The 16,995-nt window shown below is 46.5% G+C and overlaps 1 pseudogene; it reads right to left on the bottom strand.

Annotated features, from left to right (window-relative positions):
* Positions 1 to 5,429: 5,429 nt before the first annotated feature.
* Positions 5,430 to 6,990, bottom strand: LOC144144159 (uncharacterized; annotated as a pseudogene).
* Between the last annotated feature and the right edge of the window lie 10,005 nt (positions 6,991 to 16,995).

Here is a 16,995-nt window from a genome sequence, read left to right as displayed (position 1 = left end):
AGCAGACGATTTGGAGCAGACGATTTTTTGTCGCCTTATTGATGGTTCGCTCGCGGAACAATAAAGACATAAAAGATATTCTGGTACGGTTTCAGTTCTTTAAAATGCCTTTGCAAGAGCAGTTACGGTATTTGAATCAAAGGCCCACTGCTTAACCGGAAGTATGTAACGATGAAAGGGACGCAAAAGGGACGTTTTCAAAAGGGGCAGTTACGAGAATACCGCCCCAGAATACCCTGGGTGAAATATGAGCGGCCTGCGGCGTGAAGAACGTAGTTTAATTGCATCTTATTTATCGCTCCGACGGAGCAGCGCGCGGAAGCGGCACTCAGCAAATGGACATCAGCGTGACATCATCCCATGAAAGCCAAAAGAAGTGACGCGGCAGCGCTCATCAAAAACTCGTGACGTCACTTCATGAACGCGGCCCCACGAGCGGCGAGCGGGCGCAACACCCTCTCAAGCGGGCGCCGGTGGCGTCCGCACAAAGTGGTGAGGTCAGGCAGGGAGTCATATGCGCCGGTCAGGAGGAAAGCGCGGGAATTTGAAACAAACGATTTCCAGGCCGTTCAATGTAATTAACTATCGTGCGCTGAAATATTTGAAGTGCTGTTTCAGGTTCGCCAGGCCATTAAGCATCGATAAAAGCAATAAAAGTGTAACATAACATTTTCGTGTCGTTAAGTTTAACCGTGGTTATTAAACATTAACCGCGGTTATCACAAACTGCTGTTTTGGCTGTTACACGCGAAATTCCAAGTGTGGTGACCGTGGTCACTTGGTTGTGAGCGTAACAAAAATAAATTACCACTATTTTAACTTCACGATAAAAAACAAAAGAGAAGCAGTGTAGACAAAAGGAAATATCGTTAAAACAGTCGCTTCAAACCCAAACGCAACGCACTCGCGCGCGGCGAGATTTAGGTAAGGGGCTTCCACAACAGCTCGCAACCGGCTTGGTTTGCTCACGACTGCACGGTGTTGGGAACTTTAGGCTTAGCATCGCGGTGGATATTTCACCGACGCTATATCTGCAACTGCGAATTACAATCCGTAGCACAATTTTTCACCGCACTTACATCCACTTTCTGGCATGTGTAAGTTCTTTTCAGCGATCACATCGCTTTAAAAGAGCGGCCTAAGCTGTTGCTGCCGTGGTCTGGGCCGGTTCGAGCCGCTTGCAGTGCCGTGCGGGCAGGCGCGCCGGCGTGTTTGCAGTTTGCAGGCACGGCCGACGTGCGCGCCGATCGTCTCCGAGTGCTGAAAACGCTTCATGATTGCCGGCTTTATCCATTTTTTTGGCGGATGACGCGCGGAATTTACAAATTTAGCACGGCTTTCGTCGTAGTTGATCGGGTGGATCGGGAAACGAGCCGCTGCTGACGAGCAGTCTCGCTGATTGCGAGAGCGACGCAAAGGACACAAGCGCCTCTTGGGGGAAGCTTTGGGGCGCCCACTCGGGCACACCAAAACAAATGCACTGCGTTCACGACACGATGTCCGCGCCGTGTTCAATGAGTGTTTGATCGCCGAGGTAGAAAGGAGGCCCCGTCTACGGAACACGCGGCTGGAAGATTACCGCAATGCTGCGCTGTGAGACAGCCTGTGGGTGGAAGTGGCCGCCAACTTGCAAGGATTGGAGCCAGGCGGTAAGTGCGCTTGCATGCACGTTTTGCATGCACGTTTCCAGCACTAACTATTGCGTTGCGCACAGGGTTCAGTTTAAACTTTGGAAAGGTCACGCCCTGAATAAAGCAAAAGGCGGAATTTACGAGAATTCACATGTGCCAAGAAAGCGGTCGCCGTCACGTCAGCTTTTGGCGGCAACGTTTTATTGGCGTCGGTTAACTTCCTCGCTATGTCCCGTAATAAAGCGATGACATTCAATGCAATCGCTTTCTGCGCGATACGCAATACATAGCAAAGAAATTGCCCGCTGTTCGTGTACTTTTAAGCTTAAGCATAAGTACTAGAAAACAAGCGCAAAGCAGCTGATGCGTCAGACTCGTGCGACCTCGACAGCAACATGTTTTCGTGGTTAACGGCGATTTGCCCTTTTTGGACATCAGAACCATTCTCTATTTGTAATTTTAACGCGATTTTTCGCAGTAACGTTGCGCTTTCGCATGTTTGCGTTCGCTGCTAAATAATTTGCGGTTTCTGTTCTCAATCACCTGTTTTTTTTTTCTTTTACTACAGTGACACCAGACAAGGTGTTCCAACGTTGACGCTATTTGCGCGACACCTACAGAAAAAAGCGACGGGAGAAGAAAGCTGCAGGCAAGAGCGGCTCTAAAAGCGACCCCCAAAAGAAGAAAAAACAATGGCCATATTTTGCGTTGTTGGAATTTCTGAAAGGAGCACTGACACGAAAATTTTATGTTACACTTTTATGGCTTTTATCGATGCCTAATGGTCTGGCGAACCTGAAACAGCACTTCAAATACTTCAGTTCGCGATAGTTAATTACATTGAACGGCTTGAAAATCGTTTGTTTCAAATTCCCGCGCTTTCCTCCCGAACGGCGCATATGACAGCCTCCCGGTTTGACGTCACTGCTTTGTGCGGACGTCACCGGTGCCCGCTTGAGAGGGTGTTGCGCCCGCTCGCCGCTTGTGGGGTCGCGCGCGTGAAGTGACGTCACGAGTTTTTGGCGAGCCCTGCGCGTCACTTCTTTTTTCCTCTCCTGAAGTGATGTCACGCTGATGTCCATTTGCTGAGTGCCGCTCCGCGCGCTGCTCCGTCGGCGCGATAAATGCGATCCAATTGAACTATGTTCTTCGCGTCGCAGGCCGCTCATATTTCAGCCAGGGTATTCTGTTGAGTGAAGGAAGCGAACTGTGCAATAATATTAACGCCAAAAATTGGTGTCAGTGCTCCTTGAAGGATACCATGGAAAAACGCTTGTACGTATATTTTTCAGATTATAATGTGGGATCGGTGAGCAATGTCCATGTAGGGGCTCCATAATAGCTGGGTAATGACGTGTAGTAGTAAATGAAGTGGTGCATCTGACAGGAGCAGTGAAAAAAAAATTTACAGGCCCATCAAACTGTTCAAAATTAGCATTGCGCCAGAAAGAAATATACATAGTTTGCAGATGCTGTTTTATTAAAGTATACACTAGAGAGGTCATGAAGACAAAATGCAACTTTGGTTCATTCGAAGGATTTCCTCTTTAGAATGACGCTGATACCACTTTTATCACCAACTTTACTCAAGTAGGCTGTGTAATGAGGCAAGTAGAAATAGCCATACGAGTCACTAGTAAATTTTCTGCCCCTAGATTATGCTGTATTTTGGGCACCTCGTTGCAATAATATAACACAAATTAAACAGATTATAAGCTTGCAGAACGAGCTACTAACACATAATTTTAGTGCACATTTTTTATAGCAGTAGGATTGGTGCGGTAAGCAATAGCAATGACAAGCACGTAAACGTAGAAGCATAAGTGCGTATTGCACGCACTATACCGGGTGCATCTGCACAGTCGTCGGGCGCGTGGGCTTGTCTGACATAACACTAGCCAACTGACATAAGTGACATCGCCAGTTACGTGATGCTGTTTCCGGAGCATACTCTAACGTTCACAAACGACTGCTGTCAACTGTACTAACAGTAAGCCAGGTGCAATATAGGTAAAAAACAGAGCTAGTGCGAACAGCCATTCATGAGCAGTATCGTCAAGCCATTTATGAAGGCAATTGGTAAACAATTAATTCACTCAGTCACCTTTATTTGTACGTGCTCGCCAACAGCCTGTGCCTTAGCCATTGATGCACAAAACAGAGAAAAAAGGAAAAAATCAAAGTAACATTCAAAAAGACAGAAAATGCAAGTCATAAGCCACCATAACATAGGAAGAACCAATTAAATGCAGACAGATGATTCTAGAAATATCAGATTCATTAGACCCCACATTATACAAATCATACAATGCACGAGAACTAACATTTTCACCTGCAAATACCATTCATTCTTGAAATGACTTATAAAGTACTTGCACTTGAAGTGTTGACATCAAAATGTTGCAGTCAATCACAAGAATATGGGTTAACTAAGGATACAAACAGAAGTATAAAGCATGATACATTATAAAGAGGGCACGTGATGTGGGACAACGCTCCTACCTGACTGTAAGCCTTATTAACAACCAAGTCAACATGTGCATGAAAGCGTAGCGCAGAATCAACGAAAATATCTGACACTATGGCTGAGTCATCTCATGTGACTTTTCAAAATAGCTTTATGTCACCTGCAGGCAGAAGAGAGTGACTATTACTTACAAAAAGGGAAAGGTGATTAATAAAAACATTAAGCAAAAGTTGGCCCAGGGTAAATCATTGTGGGACACCTTTCTTGGACCTGAAGAGTTTAGGCAGTATCCCACCTACCAGTACAAAGTTTAGTCGACTATCTAGATAGTCACGAATGAACACACAAACTGGCTGCAAACATCATGCCATAGCACTTTTTTATCCACTAAGTCAGAAGCTTACAAGGCTTACAAAAGACAGCCATAATCAACATAATAATTTTCATGTTAGGTACGCTCCCTGACTTGATGACACACAATTTAGCAGGAGCATTAAGAACACTAGAAAACCACAACTACAACACCACATCTTTCAACAAACTTGTATTTTGCCTTCATGGCCCCTGCAAGGGGCGAGTAACACACATTCTTGCACGCAGGACTGCCAGCAAACTCAGTGACAGTGAAGAGGTGGACCAGCCAACGCACAGCCCCGAGGAGCACACCAGCACTGACACTGCCAGCCCGTCTGAAGTAATGGCAAGCACTGCGCTGTTTCACCCTGCCGGTCCGCCTGAAAGCACTCTGGTCTTTGGCACTGCCAGCCTGGCTGAAGATTTGACGATCACTCCGGAGTGCAGCACTTCCAGCTCGCCTGAAGTATTCACGAGTACTCCAGTCATTGGCACTGTCTCTCGGCGCTTGGAACAGGATGCGGCCGCCAGCTCGGCACCTGAAGTAGTACTTGAAAGGCCTCCCATGAAAAGGCCTCTGGACACCCCTGCCCGGTCGAAGACAACTAAAAAAAGGGCAATAGAAAAATAGATGCAGAATTAGAGGACATAGACCGGAGGATGAATTCCCACAGGCCTATGAGTGCAGCAGCGTACTTTGGATTGAAACTGGAGCCATACATTGCAGCAACGCCACCCGAAATGCTACACCATCTGCAAATAGAACTCCTCCACATTGCGTCAAGCTATAGTCGGGGGACCTATCCCAACAGCTTAATGCTGACAACGTTCCCTCGAGTGGACATGCATGATGTATAATGTTGTACCCCACCAGATTAAGCTGACAATATTGCCGACAATGGGCATGCACAATGTATAATCATGTACAACGGTCTTCATTAAATGTTTCGCTGTGGCAACCGGCTTTTCTGCTCACCTCAGGGCCTGAGTCCAGCACGTTCCCTCTGCCATGGCACTGCGCCCTCATTGGCAAAGTAGGTGCGGTACTTGTCGCGCACGTCGGCCGCGGCTTTTGCATGGTTCCGGCTGAAGCGGTGCTCAAGGTCCAGGTAGGCATTTGGCTGCACCCTTTGGCGCCAGTGGCCTTCAGCGATGTTGCCAGACCTGTCAACAGTGTCCGCGTAGTTCTGTGGAATGTACAGAACATCGTTCCGCAGGAAGTTGTGGAGTACACATGCCGCCAGAGTCACTGCCATCACGATTTCTGGGAGCAGGTCTATCGTGCGGCGAAACACCCTCCACCTTGCAGCCAAGATGCCAAAGGCATTTACACGCAGCGCCTGCAGTGGAATAGAAGTATTTAAATTAGAAATTGTAGGCCATGCAACAATGCTGCTGTGCTGTCTAATGGTACTGTTCAAACAATGATCAGCCAACACGACAAAAACACTGTGTGCCTCGGGTAAAGCAAGTGCTTATTCAAATTTCATTGTATGTCCGTGTGCGAAGATGGGTATAAATTTTCTTTAACATGGAGCCAACAGAGCCGTATGGTAGCAGGCAAAGAGGATAAGAATATGCAGTGCTCATTTCGCTAGTGGTAGCTGATCGAGGGATCAGCTTTCCATTGACTATTGCGCATAGTAAACACCTTTCTCACACAGAATCTCGTTGATCTCAATTAAACTTGTTAAGACAGTCCTCTCAAAATATAAGCACATTTTTTCTGAAGTAAGCATGCGCTGGTTTTCAGTGCAGGGGCACAAGAATGAACAAGCTTGCATAGGCGGTCCCTTTTTACCCATTTTTTGCTGACAGATGGCTTCTTGCTTCAAGCAGTTGCACCAAAATTTGCAGGTAAACAACGCTGAAGTTAAATAAAAATGATTAAAACCTGAATTGAAGTGGTGTGAGACCTTGTTTACAGGGTTTACATTTGCTTGACTGATGCAGCCACCTTTTACAGTGAAGTTCTGTGCGTCAACGCATTGCTCAGACACGTAAAAAAACGTTCTTGCTCTTGCGATGTTTCATTGCCTTTCTCTCATTTGCACTCATAAAAAATTCGTAACGAAGTTCAGCTCACCGGATAATTATATTGTTCGCCACAGAGGATGCCTGTCTAGTAGGCGGCTAAGGCGCACTTATTCGTCCATGGGATGATGACGCTCTGTGCCCTCAGTAGCTGTCACACACTCCGTATAGCACCCCTAAGGAAATATTTTACCTTGCTCGGCTTAGGCGATAATTGAAAATGCGGCGGTCATTCTCTAGATATCGCCCTGGGTATGGCCTCAGGAAATCCGGCATTAACTGGAAGGCCTCGTCCCCAACGAAGACATAGGGTGCCACTGTCGTGGATTCAGGTAACTGGCTGGGTGGTGGCAGATTCAAGGAGCCCTTGCTGAGCCGGCGCCCCATCTTCGACAGCTTGAAGGTGCCCCCATCACTTTGGTGCCCGTACGCGCCCACATCCACTCCGACAAACCTGAGTGAGCTGTCCACAATAGCCATCAGCACAACTGAATATGTGCCCTGTAATGATCCATAAAATGGAAACTTTGAAAAACTGAAGATGCTGCACAAATGTAAATTACACCTTACAAAGTGTATTAAACAGTATTGCCTACCTTGTAGTTGTAACAAAGGCTTCCGGAGTGGGAAGGAGCCTCGATATGGATGTGTGGATGTGTTTTCCGTCCACAGCTCCCAAGCAGTTTGGAAAGTTCCACAACTGTTCAAACTGCTCCGCAACCTGACGCCAGGCCTCACTGTTCTTGGGGAACTGTGAAAATAGAATTTTTCAAACTACGTTTTCATGCAATCACTTGTGGCAGTTAAGAAAAAGTCCACATGTAGCAAATGTTCAACCTGGAAAATGGGCAGAGTAGCTTTAGATTAGTTTCACAACGTTTCACAAAACACGCATTCATTAAATTTGAGCACATTTGTTATTTTAATGTGCAACGGCATAGTCACTGCACAAAGACGTAAAATTTATGAGAGAGAGAGAGATATTTTTATTTCTCCAGCAGATGCTGATGTGTGGGCCTGACTCCGTGGAAGGCATCCCTAGTTTGGGATGCCTTGGCTTAACAGCAATAGGTTTGCTGCGTATACAACGAACCAAAGCGGCCTTTGTAATGCTACTAGCACAGCTGGACCTCAGCTGGCCAACGAACAAGTATTCTCCTAATTGCTGAATGTGCTACCTTATGCATGACATAATTAAATAAAATGGTAAGCTTACCTTCATGCAAATTGGCTGCAGCTCTTCAAACAACACCCGGGTTGTGGCATACACGATGTTCGGCACAGTGAACACCCCTATCTTAAAGTTCAGTGCAATGTCTTGCATCGCGTCTTCTGTTGCAAGGTACCTGGAAAAGCGAACAATAAATTTTCACACAATTTGCTTTTGTTTGCTATTGAAGGATAGCAAGATCAAGTAATCTAAGTTACAGAGGGCACCTATTGTGGCATGCAGCCCATGCAAGCTCATTAAGCAGCCGTGCCTGAGGTCAGTATTCGTGGCACATAACTACTCAGCGCAAGAGAGAGCAGGACAGAATAACATGGGGATGGAACAGTGCAAGCGCCCCACACAGGGATAAAATAAATCAGGAAACGAGAAAGACATAGCATTTCCAGATGTACCATTGTTACGTGGTGACTCAGCCTCTTATCATACTCTCAAAACGTGTCCATTTAAACGAGCCTTTTTTCGCAACAGGCTGGCTGGAGCTTTGCTAACGCATTTCTTACTAGCATTGGGAAAGCAAGCAGCCTCTGAAACTTCCCGGCATGTCTGTTCCTTAGACGTGCTCAGTATTTTTACTTCCTCAGCGATGTGTAAACGTTTTTCTCCGAGTACATTTTTTAAAGTTTTTGTCATCGTGCCGTGGTTTTCTAACAGCAAATAGTTGTTATCGGCTCCCTCTTATGCAATGGCGCGTAAAGTGTCATGCGCGTAAAAGTCTGTGCAGGTGTGCGCTTTCTTATTTTCTTTTGTTCTTTGACGAATGTTGTCAATGTGTGTCGAGTTATTTTTTTCTGTTCTATTAGTATGTACCCAGTTAACTATTGCGTTCTTGTGAATGTAGACATGTAATCTCACCCTGCCCAAGGCCTGGCTCGCAGGCTGGCAGTATTCAATAAATAAATATACATGTTTTGCTAAAATGTGGGATGAACAAACTGCGGTGGAAGTGATCAGCTAAGTAACCCCAATGCTTGTGCCTGTACTGCTGCTGTGTAGTGCTCCCAGAAAGGACTGTTGGCAATTATTTTTATATCTGTTCTTTTTTTTGTCAAACACAACCTGAATGACTACATTCGTTAGGTTCATTCGCTGCAGTTTACAAATTTCATCAACACGAAACAAATCTCCATGCTCACAATGCTTTTAAGTGAAACGGATTTTGCTGTGGCCTGAGGCTTGCTATACTCATGAAGGCAAGTTCACTCAAAGGTCACCGGTAACATTTGGTAGTGTGTTCATCACGGCTTCCGCCTCAGATTGGCTAAGCACGTCACCCGGAAATTACTGTGCGGCGATACCAAGAGATCGCCGCACAGTACTTGTGTTCTGTACCGTTGGGCTGGGTTAGGTTAGTTTTGCATTTGGGCTGGATATGTGTATGTTATGAGGTAATATTAATCAGCGAATTTTAGGCCAGGCAGCTTTCATTTCAGAGGCAGAGAATTTGGTGCGAAATTACCTCAGTGGACTGCGAGCCGCAGCCGCGGCGGCAGTGGTGCTCGCACGCAGAACTGTTTGGTCAGCCGGTGCTCCGTGAGGGCGTGCAGCCTCTCGAACGTACGAGGAGCCATCCGGTAATACTTTTGCAATGACTCCGCGTCATTGTGCAACATGAACAGAGTCTGTAGGGAATGAAGATTGCGTAAATTACCTTGTATCGTTTACCCTGCTCAAACAACTTACCGCTGTGTAGTACTCCGACTCAGTGCGGTGGTTCTCCCAAAGCGGTCTCACCCACCATCGTCGCATCAACAGCCTTTTCTTCTGCAAAAGAAGGTACAATCATGGGCCGTCCAGCAGGTCCTGGAGGCTCTCGAAAGGCAGAAGCCGAGCGAAAACGACGGGGAGGCGCCTTCACGGGCGACGAACCGCGGGAGTAGCAGAAGCCGACGCCGAGTAGAGGACCCCACCAGGATGACGTAGAGGCCCGCGTCGCGGCGCTCTAGGGCGTCGATCTGCAGGCGATCAATAAAGTTGCCTCCATCCATCCATCCATTCCTCTCCAGGAGCCAAAGCTCCTCGTCCGTGCAACTGCCGGACATCACGGCAGGAGAGAAGTACAGACGAACTAAAAAATGAACTGTCCGAAGATTACCCAGGTGGTATGCTAGGCACGCACGATGGAGAAAAGAAGCTTGCGTAACAAACTCAGGGTTGCTGGCTGCGTTTGTCTTCTCTGCTGTGTGTGCGTATATTGATAAAGAATTTGCGATTCTTATATAAACCCGCAAATAAACTTATATTTACCGCAAACCAGGCAGAAACAACTTGCCAAGAAAGTAAAATAAAACCACCCTTGTTAAAATCACAACAACCTTTGCTGGTGGCAAACTTAATTAAGTCTGCAAACAAGGCGCATCTGAAATGCGAAAATCGCGGCGTTCGCAGGCACCATGTAGACGACAATTCCAGGCATGGCGAACTTCGCAAGTGCGAATGTTCGTTCCAGCGGATTCGCAGGCGAAATTCACTCCATGTAGAACGGGCTTAATGCAGCAAATTGCGGTTTTGTCTAACCGCGGTTCGCTTAACCGTGGTTAACTGCGCCCGTGTAACTACACGGGCACAGTTACACGGGCACAGTTTACCACGGTTAAGCGAACCGCGGTTAGACAAAACCGCAAGTCGCTGCGTGCAACTACGGTATAATACCCTATTGTTACACGGGCACAGTTTACCACGGTTAAGTGAACCATGGTTAGACAAAACCGCAAGTTGCTGCGTGCAACTACGGTATAATACCCTAGTTACACGTGCACAGTTTACCACGGTTAAGCGAACCGCGGTTAGACAAACCACAGTTTGCTGCGTTACACGAGAGACGAAACCGCGGTTACCCCGCTAACCGTGGTTAATGCCCACTGAGCTTGGCCACCTCAGTTCGGTCCCGCTAACCGCAGTTCCCGCAGCCGCAGTGCTCAAAATCACACAAGTCAGTTTGGACGCAAGTGGCGGCGCATCAGCGCAGGCGGAAAAAAAAATCACCTGGCGTTCGGAGGAGGCGAAGGTTCTCAAATAGCGGGCGCCCCAAAGCTGTCCCCAAGAGGCGCTTGCTTTTTTTACGTCGCTCTCGCAGTCAGCGCGACTGCCCGTCAGCAGCGGCTCGTTTCCCGATCCACCCGATCAACTACGACAAAAGCCGAGCTAAATTTGAAAATTCCGCGCGCCGTTCGCCAAAGCAGGCAATCGTGGTGCGTTTTCAGCACTCGGAAACGATCGGCGCGCACTTCGGCCGTGCCTGAAACATTCCGGCGCGCCTTACCGGTTTTGTCTAACCGTGGTTCGCTTAACCGTGGTAAACTGTGCCCGTGTAACAATAGGGTATTATACCGTAGTTGCACGCAGCGACTTGCGGTTTTGTCTAACCGCGGTTCGCTTAACCGTGGTAAACTGTGCCCGTGTAACTGTGCCCGTGTAGTTACACGGGCGCAGTTAACCACGGTTAAGCGAACCGCGGTTAGACAAAACCGCAGTTTGCTGCATTAAGCCCGTTCTACATGGAGTGAATTTCGCCTGCGAATCCGCTGGAACGAACATTCGCACTTGCGAAGTTCGCAATGTCTGGAATTGTCGTCTACATGGTGCCTGCGAACGCCGCGATTTTCGCATTTCAGATGCGCCTTGTTTGCAGACTTAATTAAGTTTGCCACCAGCAAAGGTTGTTGTGATTTTAACAAGGGTGGTTTTATTTTACTTTCTTGGCAAGTTGTTTCTGTCTGGTTTGCGGTAAATATAAGTTTATTTGCGGGTTTATATAAGAATCGCAAATTCTTTATCAATATACGCACACACAGCAGAGAAGACAAACGCAGCCAGCAACCCTGAGTTTGTTACGCAAGCTTCTTTTCTCCATCGTGCGTGCCTAGCATACCACCTGGGTAATCTTCGGACAGTTCATTTTTTAGTTCATCTGTACTTCTCTCCTGCCGTGATGTCCGGCAGTTGCACGGACGAGGAGCTTTGGCTCCTGGAGAGGAATGGATGGATGGATGGAGGCAACTTTATTGATCGCCTGCAGATCGACGCCCTAGAGCGCCACGACGCGGGCCTCTACGTCATCCTGGTGGGGTCCTCTACTCGGAGTCGGCTTCTGCTACTCCCGCGGTTCGTCGCCCGTGAAGGCGCCTCCCCGTCGTTTTCGCTCGGCTTCTGCCTTTCGAGAGCCTCCAGGACCTGCTGGACGGCCCATGATTGTACCTTCTTTTGCAGAAGAAAAGGCTGTTGATGCGACGATGGTGGGTGAGACCGCTTTGGGAGAACCACCGCACTGAGTCGGAGTACTACACGGCGGTAAGTTGTTTGAGCAGGGTAAACGAAGGTAATTTACGCAATCTTCATTCCCTACAGACGGAGTCATTGCAAAAGTATTACCGGATGGCTCCTCGTACGTTCGAGAGGCTGCACGCCCTCACGGAGCACCGGCCGACCAAACAGTTCTGCGTGCGAGCACCACTGCCGTCGCGGCTGCGGCTCGCAGTCACACTGAGGTAATTTCGCACCAAATTCTCTGCCTCTGAAATGAAAGCTGCCTGGCCTAAAATTCGCTGATTAATATTACCTCATAACATACACATATCCAGCCCACATGCAAAACTAACCTAACCCAGCCCAACGGTACAGAACACAAGTACTGTGCGGCGATCTCTTGGTATCCCCGCACAGTAATTTCCGGGTGACGTGCTTAGCCAATCTGAGGCGGCAGCCGTGATGAACACACTACCAAATGTTACCGGTAACCTTTGAGTGAACTTGCCTTCATGAGTATAGCAAGCCTCAGGCCACAGCAAAATCCGTTTCACTTAAAAGCATTGTGAGCATGGATATTTGTTTCTTGTTGATGAAATTTGTAAACTGCAGCGAATGAACCTAACAAATGTAGTCATTCAGGTTGTGTTTGACAAAAAAAAAAGAACAGAAATAAAAATCATTGCCAACAGTCCTTTCTGGGAGCACACCACAGCAGCAGTACAGGCACAAGCTTTGGGGTTACTTAGCTGATCACTTCCACCGCAGTTTGTTCATCCCACATTTTAGCAAAACATGTATATTTATTTATTGAATACTGCCAGCCTGCGAGCCAGGCCTTGGGCAGGGTGAGATTACATGTCTACATTCACAAGGACGCAATAGTTAACTGGGTACATACTAATAGAACAGAAAAAAATAACTCGACACACATTGACAACATTCGTCAATGAACAAAAGAAAATAAAAAAGCGCATACCTGCACAGAATTTTACGCGCATGACACTTTACGCGCCACTGCATAAGAGGGAGCCGATAACAACTATTTGCTGTTAGAAAACCACGGCACGATGACAAAAACTTTAAAAAATGTACTCGGAGAAAAACGTTTACACATCGCTGAGGAAGTAAAAATACTGAGCACTTCTAAGGAACAGACATGCCGGGAAGTTTCAGAGGCTGCTTGCTTTCCCAATGCTAGTAAGAAATGCGTTAGCAAAGCTCCAGCCAGCCTGTTGCGAAAAAAGGCTCGTTTAAATGGACACGTTTTGAGAGTATGATAAGAGGCTGAGTCACCACGTAACAATGGTACATCTGGAAATGCTATGTCTTTCTCGTTTCCTGATTTATTTTATCCCTGTGTGGGGCGCTTGCACTGTTCCATCCCCATGTTATTCTGTCCTGCTCTCTCTTGCGCTGAGTAGTTATGTGCCACGAATACTGACCTCAGGCACGGCTGCTTAATGAGCTTGCATGGGCTGCATGCCACAATAGGTGCCCTCTGTAACTTAGATTACTTGATCTTGCTATCCTTCAATAGCAAACAAAAGCAAATTGTGTGAAAATTTATTGTTCGCTTTTCCAGGTACCTTGCAACAGAAGACGCGATGCAAGACATTGCACTGAACTTTAAGATAGGGGTGTCCACTGTGCCGAACATCGTGTATGCCACAACCCGGGTGTTGTTTGAAGAGCTGCAGCCAATGTGCCCGCACGGCACTGAAAGCGGTTCGAACCGGCCCAGACGACGGCAGCAACAGCTTATCGCCGCTCTTCGAAATCAATCTGATCGCGGAAAAGAACTTCCACATGCAAGAAAGCGAATGTTAGTGTAACGAAAAATTGTGATATGGATTGCAATTCGCAGTTTTTAGAGATAGCGGCGGTCAAATATCTGCCGCAACGCTAAGCCTAAAGTTCCCAACACCGTGCAGTCGCGAGCAAACCAAGCCGGATGCGAGCTGTTGTGGAAGCCCCTCACCTAAATCTCGCCGGGCGCGAGTGTGTTGCGTTTGGGTCTGAAGCGACTGTTTTAACGATATTTCCTTTTGTCTACACTGCTTCTCTTTTATTTTTTATGGTGAAGTTAAAAGTGTGTAATACCCTGTCACACGGCAGATCTAATGGCATTTACAGCAAATGTCATTCGCTCTAAATGTCATTAGTTCGGTGCTACACGAGAATACCGAATGACATTTGAGGCGAATGACATTTAGTGGCTAACTGGGATCCCGGACCTCAGTTAGTGGCTAAATTAGTAGCCTCGACAGCGGTAGCGCTTCCCTAGACAGGAAAATTCAGTAACAAACCAAATAATACTGTTTCTAACAACTGTCAGTAAACTTATATTTTCTTCCTTGTATTGTTGTTCAAATAAAGAAAGACAATTCAAGTGCTAAAAAAAAGAAAATCTCGTCCCCAATGTGCGCGCTACCCTAATCCGGATTTTTTGCAGACTTGTCTCATCTTGTGATGTCTACTGATGTCAACTAAATCGGTGGTTTTCTTGTCTTTATTTAAAAAATATTTCTTTGTTACGTTTTAAAAAAAAATAGTACGCGTGAAAACATTCTGGATGCACTGGAAATGTAATTTTGCGGTTTTGCGAGCTCGCTAATCGTCACTGCTATCACAATCAAATGACATTTGTCCCGCCGTGTAGACCCGCATGGCCGAGCAGAATGTCATTTACAGCTAATGTAATTCAGTTTGAATGACATTAGATTTGCCGTGTGACAGGGGTATTAATTTATTTTTGTTACGCGCACAACCACCCAAGTAGCACAGAACATCAGAATAACGTTATCTGGAAGTTGTGAAAGTTTGAATAACGTTAAATGTTACGTGGCAATGCTTATGTAACGTTTAAAAAAACATTCAATGTTTATGTTATGTTAGAAACATTATTTTTACGTTGAAAACAAACATGTATGTTAACGTTTTGTACCCAACATTTATTTAACGTTTAGGAAACAACTTTAAACCAATGTTAGAAATGCTAATGTTATTACAATCGTTATGACTCAACATTAAAGTAATGTAAACATACAAACATTATAACAACGTTCAGGGCATGTTCAGGAAACAACTTATGACCAATGTTAGAAATGGTAATTACAATGCTCAGGACTCAGCATTAAAGTAATGTAAAAATTCAAACATTATAATAACGTTCAGAGCATGTTCACGGCAGAGCATAAATAGGATGTAAAAATGTAAACATTATTATAATGTTAGGAAGCAACCGCACAGCAACGTTATAGTTAACACCTTTATTGCAACATTATTACAATGTTCAAGGCATAACGTTGAAGTAACTTTAGAAATTTAACGTTATTAAAATGGTTGAGGTAATACTTAAGTAACATAATAAACGTGAACATAAGCACAACATTTAAGTTACAACGGCAGAGTAATGTCATGCTTGAAGCATTAAAGAAATGTTCAAACTAATTGCACAATACGACAACTGCCTTTTACCAAAGTCCTAGTACAGGGGGTCAAAACACGTCCTCCCGCGAAATTTATTGTGAGGGAGGTGGGGTGGCAGGGGGGAAGGGGGGTGGGTCATCAGGCTCCAGCGCGTACCGGTCGGTTCTTCTGGCTCCCTCTTCACCATTTTGGCATACTAAAAGTATGAGGATATTTCGGGTTATTTGCTTAATTCACATACATAGACCTTTGCATCTCGTGCCGTCGGCGTGTCGCCACCGATTCTGCTATCTCTTGCGCGTCTTCCGCGGCCAACTTCCGGCTCGTTTGAGCATCTCTGGCAGCTTGGGCCACCAATTCCTAATAGCATAATATCAGTCTTAAGCTGACATACCACTGGAAGCTACATGCTTGTTCAGCCAGTCACGTATATATTTTTTCATACCAAGGATCGGCACAACTAAGAGGCCACCTTTTTATCTTCTTTTATCTTCTATCGACGCGTGCCTCCCTCAGCTTTTCGTTTTAATCTTTTCCGCAGCCTTCACACAACCTCTGTTACCTCCCATCACAGCTCCTAAAGCATGCGTTGCGCCATGGAAACTAGGTTCGATAAATTAACACAAGCCTTGGTCGATGACTGGAGGACAGATGTCTCTTTGGGCCCCTGACATTAGACTCTAGTCAATGTGCAGGGAGAGGCTGTTTGAAATTGTTCCGAATGCGTAAATGTGCCGCGCTTCTTGTGTCCGTAACCCCTTCCACTTCTTCAATTCGCGTGTCCCGGCGTAACTTATATGTTATGACCTGAAATATGGTCCCCGTTTGTTACATTGTTAAACTGGTTGAAAGAGTATACACAATCACCTAACTATCTCGAATTAGGCTTGAAATAAAGAAAAAGGACGCTCTCGGCGAATGAAACCAACTGTCTGCTTTTAGCAGACATCTTGACGAAGAGACAGAAAGGCAGTTTAGTGGTTAAACTTTACGGGTGAGGGCGGGAAGGGAGGCTAACAAACCTCCCCGGGTTAAAATCCTGGCTACGCCAATGCGTTTAAAAATCGCAGCCACATTATTTCAGTGCTTGACTGCATTTCGACGCCGGAGATGTGCTGAGACAACGGTTGTAAGTGTGTGTGCGCGCGTGTTTATTTTGTGTTATGAGCCCAGCCGAACATGTTGAGGAGGATAAATTACAGCCCCAATCGGGCACCATGTGGTTTTTGGCCGCTGGGAGTCCGCGCTAAACATTTCCCAGGCAAGGCGACTTTCCCCTCAGTTGCCTTTGTTCCCTCAGTTCAATCAGTCATTGAAAGACTCTGGTTCAATTGAAGAAATAGCTCCGTCAACAACCGGTCACCAGTCCTATTGTTGCCCATGCACCGCCCCTCCCCTCGTTTTGCAAGGCGTGTTTCATGCGGGTGCGCGCGATGGGTGGGGGCTTGCTACCCCTCTCACAACCCGCAGGGGAGTGCGTCAAAAGCCTGTTCTTGTGTCATGTATTCCCGCGTGAGGCTGCCTGCTATTTTTCTTTTCGGTCATCTGCACCGAGCGCAAGAAAGAGCGACAACACAGAGCAGCAGAAGGTGCTTTGCGTCATC

The sequence above is a fragment of the Haemaphysalis longicornis genome, unplaced genomic scaffold (assembly GCF_048455015.1).
Source record: "Haemaphysalis longicornis isolate Haplotype H1 unplaced genomic scaffold, Haemaphysalis longicornis Haplotype H1 scaffold_632, whole genome shotgun sequence".
Classification (NCBI taxonomy): Eukaryota; Metazoa; Arthropoda; class Arachnida; order Ixodida; family Ixodidae; genus Haemaphysalis; species Haemaphysalis longicornis.
This window is presented reverse-complemented; position numbering and strand designations above follow the sequence as displayed.